Below are 4,929 nucleotides of genomic sequence, written 5' to 3' on the forward strand. Positions count from 1 at the left end.
AATTTGACCATCATAAGAAATGTCATATCACCACCCATTTTACACATTTTTACATAAACTAATAAAAAACTAATTTTGTGCGAACAGCCTCTAAAGTGAAATAAAAAAAATAGAAATGTTTTTTTGCAGTTCCCACTCGATTTGATATTTTGTTCAAATGCAGTTAAATTCGTACATCAAACATCAAGTAGGTTGTGATACAGGACGTTTATGTACAGAAGCTCACCTGTCAGCACAGCACTTATGCATGAGCTGAGTAAAGATAGACAGACACTGTAGATAGATTTGCACCTGTCATTTGATGCTATAAAACTCAAATCTGAAGGACACTGCATTCATGTTCTGCCAAGCTGGTAAACGTAAGGGCAAAAGAAGGACGTGGCACTTTGATGAAGTTTCATTGTCCCTTTGAACCCCTTTGAAAGCAGGAGAAAGCAGATTTTTTCATACATATTTCTGGGTTTAATCTGACGTTCAGCGCGGTGCCTTTGGTTCCTGGTGGGATTAGATGGAGTTTAAATGTTAGCTCAGTGGGTGTGGGTTCTCTTCTCTTCCTGCCCTTTGATGCCTGCCACCCTCAGTCTGTATGTCAAAAATAGAGAAAAACACACAGATAGAGAGCGAAAGAAGAGAGAAGGACGACTAAGGTGATATGTAATGGCGGCTTTAATGTGCTTAACAAATCCCTTACCATGCTAATTAATAATCAGATGGCTGCTTTTTGAATTTTCACTACAAAGCAATCATTTGAGTGAAAACAGCTTAGCTGAGTAGAGACAGACAGATTCACAGAGAGAGAAAAGAATGAACAGGATGCTGAGTAGACGGGAGGAGGAAGTGGAAATACCATCTTTTATACACATGGCTGCCATAGGGAGACCGTGTCCAAAGGACCTGCTGATACCAGATGAGTTTTTACATTTGTGCACAGTGCTTGAAAAGAAGATGGAATATAGCTTATGGCTTTGCTTTTCTGTCATCATTTACTCACGCTTATGTCATCCCAAACTTGAGACTTCCTTTCTTCCTCGAATCTAGGAGAAGTTAGGACATTTACATTGTTATTTTCCGTATGTGAACATGGATGCTGTCAAGCTGCAAAAAGTACAAAAAAGCACCATAAAAATATCATAAAATGGGTTTTACAGCTCATGCACTATATTACATATATTTATATTTATGTCCCATTTTAGGCAACGTAAGGCTCAGAAAATGATGACAAACTTCATTTAAAAGGATCACCCAAAAGGAAAATCGGTTACACTTTATTTTAAGGTGTCCATGTTACACTGTAATTATACATTTAAGTACTGAGTAATATTAATTAACTACATTTATTTACTAAATGGTTAGGATTAGGGATTGGCTTAGGTTACTTGCATGTAATTATGCATAATGTATATTGTTATTATAATAGTAAATACATGTAACCTGTGTAACAAGGACACCTTAAAATAAAGTGTTACCAGAAAATCTAATCTATTCACAATACTGTATCACGGTTTCCATAAAATATTAAGCAGCACAACTGTTTTCAACATTGATAAGAAATTAGCAGAAATTAGAAAGATTTCTAAGGGTTCATGTGACACTGAAGACCAGAGTAATGATGCTGAAAATTCAGCTTTGCCATCACATGAATAAATTATATTTAAAAAAATAAAACAGAAAATAGTTATTTTAAAATGTAATAATTGTAATAAAGAGATTTAAAAAGAAATGACCAGCCTCAAACTTTTGAAAGGTAGTGCAGCTCCACTCAAGCCTCAGTAACTTAATTTGTTAGATGAGAAACTCTGAAGTCAGAGAATGAACTATAGACTTGATTTCATAGAAACTCTGTCAATAGACATCAATCCGAACACAAAAGTTATTTTTTCTGCTCTTACAGCTTTTGAAAATTAGTTTCTTTCCCCAAGCCTCCATTAGTTGACTTGCAAGGTAACCATCAACCACTCACACCTCTTTCAGTCATTTCTCATGATTTTGTCCTAATGCATAAGCTGCTGACACTATTCAAATAAACCTGTCATGGAAGCCCTTCATCAGCTCCCAGGCATATAATGTCCAGAAAGGTGGTATTTACAGTCAAAACGGTTAAAGAAATGAGAGTGAGAAGGCGGCACTGCCACTTCTAAAAAGAACAATGTTTAAGCAGAACAATAAAGAGCTTTTACATTAATATTAAAAGGGTCTCAAATTAAATTTCCAAAAGTGCATATCTGAACTTCGCAAAGCACCAGGTTTGATGTCAATGATGCCAAATACTCAGCTGAAACATGATGCAATTTTTGAGAACTGAGAGCGATGAAACATTTTCAAATAACTTATTTTTCTGTGAAAGAAAGACATGCAGGTCTGATCTGACATGAGGATGAATAAATGACAGAATTTCCAATTTTCCAACACAAACATCTTTTCAGCTTCTGTGCAGATGAATAGAGCCTGTGACTTCTCTTTCTGCACCTCTGAGCTCATCTCTGGTTCTGCTGGGCTCTCACAGGCTGTCCTTCACACCTGGCCCTCTGCAGCAGCTCTCAACCCACTCACGGCTGACTGGTCTGTACTGGCACACTTGTTCTGTGGCCATGCACACTACATGTGGGCACCCCAGACTACATCTCTAAAACTCAGACAGGTGTGAGTGCTCAGACTGACACAGGGGCCTCTGAGACCCCCCATACACATGGCCAAAATACATGACTACCAAGGCCTTCCGTTCACATACTGTAAATCCAAAATAGTGTGTAAGATTAGAATAACTAATCCAAATCATCATTGCATCAAAAATAGTATTGAAATGTAGTGTCAAACTGCTTCTAGATGACTGCTGGTGTGGGCATCCCTGCATGCTTTATAGAAGCATTTTTCCCACAACCCTTTGCGCAATGGAAGTTTTGACAGTTCTTTTTTAACTTTGAGTTGTGGTAAAGTGACAAGGGGATGTAATAAATAAATAAAGCAATTATTTATAGAGCGCTTTATTGTGTATTGCTGTACACCCAAAGCACTTTACAATCATATGAGGGGGGATCTCCTCAACCACCTCCAGTGTGCAGCATCCAATAAAAGTGATGCCGATGTTGCCACAGCAGACAATAAATGCCTAAATGTTAAAGTCAGCATATGAGGAATCAAATTTTTCTTGATATTTTTGATAGAGCAGCTTGTACTTTGATAAGTATTGTAACTTAAAAAACCCAAAGTATGCTGACAAGCTGAGCTGCAGAAACAACTTATGTAACTTTCCGAAGTGGTAAAAAAAAAACATGTTAAACAATGACACTTATTAATTGATCAGAAACCTGGGCCACCAAGTAAGATAATATGTAATAATGGCACTTTTCAGCATATTTTTGCATACTTAAGGTATAGTAGCATCAGTAGCAACAAACAAACAAACAAAAATAAATAGATCTAATACAGTATGTTGTTCTTTGGCCTTCATTCAAATTAGCCACTGACTAAATCTGGATTTTCCCTGAAAAATTAAATTAAATCAAATCTATTTTCTAAATACATATTACAGATCTTATTGTAAACAATGTATCTGTGTATATTTCATTTTTCAGGGTTTTTTTTTTTTTTTTTGACCTCAATGTTTAACAAAAATGTAATAATTAGACCTTCCAGTGAAAATGATAGATGTCTCTCTGGTCACCTATGCAGGACACATCCAATCATTTAGCCTGCTTAACCTCCACCACTCCAAGCTCACACTAATCAATCAACAACCAATGCATAGAACCAAGTCACCACCCTACTTTGTTACATTTAGATGTACGCCACAATACAGAAGAAAAGACTTGTCACTAATTTACATGGCTTTGTTGTTCAGAGTTTGTTGTTGTTATGTCTTGAATTTGGAGTCCAAATCAACTCTCAAGTAAATTCTTGTGTTCTGAGCTTCCATCTCTGCTATACGTCAAGGTAGAATCATCAGAGGTACTGATGGATAGACCAAAATCAGATCCCAGTGAACACGAACTCTATGCATTGCTTCAGAATACTAAAAAAGGATGAAGGAACCCTTGTCTTTGACAGGGAATCAAATGGACATTTTTTATTCTGTCTGTTCCCATCCGTCTCCCTCTCTATGCCCACCCTCCACAGCCCTTTATTTTTATCTCCACCGATGCGCTTGTGGCAATGTGACTTTGTCTTATTTCACGTCCAAAGATCGCCATTGCAACACTATTGCCGACAGCTAAATAGTCAAAAGTGATCCAAACAAAAGATGAAATGTAAAGAGAAAGAAAAAGTCTTTGAAGTACACTATTCATTCATGGGCCGTGGCGGTATAGCAGACCAAAGCCTATCTGTAGTGCGGGACCTGACTGAGCAATGAATTGTGGGTTAAAAACTCATCATCCTCAAGGTTGGCAATGTGAGTTCCTCAAGTACTTGTACTGGGCCCTATATAATTCTCATAGGAGGCTTGTATGAATGTACGACCAGATACCTGACCAGCTCTCACCTATCCATGTTACCATGCAGGTCCATTAATGACTCCACCATGGGCAGCCCTGGAGGCTTGTGGCACTGCTGCGCTGGCTTTATTGACTGTTCTGACATGTGGAGGTCTCATGAGAGGTTCTGGGGAGAGCAGTGAGTCACACAGCTGCAGGGCCAATGTGACAGGCCTGACAGACACATACTCTCCACGCAGAAAGAGAAACCATGCATTCGGTCTAGGAGATTGGCCCACGGTTGCATTCAGCCACCATGTCTCTGTAAATCTATGCAATATGTCTTGGGGAGACTGGCGGTGCCATCCCGCAAGCAACTTAGTGGTAAATGCAATTTATTGCATTAGGAATTTATAGGCTCCTGTCACACCTGTTCCCTCCCTCCCATCGCTTCCTGTCAGCTAAAAGAAAAATAAGGATTATTATACTATACAATTCATTTTATTTATATATATATATA

The 4,929-nt window shown here is 38.1% G+C and overlaps 1 long non-coding RNA gene across 3 annotated transcripts in view; it reads right to left on the reverse strand.

Moving 5' to 3' along the window:
* Positions 1–4,929, reverse strand: part of LOC107714963 (uncharacterized) — a 39,505-nt gene that overhangs the window by 6,313 nt on the left and 28,263 nt on the right. For 2 of the 3 annotated variants that reach the window (XR_001637046.1, XR_001637045.1), the window contains 2 exons: positions 992–1,034; positions 665–894 (listed from right to left, as the gene is read on the reverse strand). The exons of the other annotated variant lie outside the window; for it this stretch is intronic. This is a non-coding gene — a long non-coding RNA (uncharacterized LOC107714963). Of the gene's footprint in view, positions 1–664; positions 895–991; positions 1,035–4,929 lie in introns of those variants that run through there. 3 annotated transcript variants of the gene reach the window in all.

This window comes from Sinocyclocheilus rhinocerous, unplaced genomic scaffold (assembly GCF_001515625.1).
Source record: "Sinocyclocheilus rhinocerous isolate Xijiao unplaced genomic scaffold, SAMN03320098_v1.1 scaffold28, whole genome shotgun sequence".
Classification (NCBI taxonomy): Eukaryota; Metazoa; Chordata; class Actinopteri; order Cypriniformes; family Cyprinidae; genus Sinocyclocheilus; species Sinocyclocheilus rhinocerous.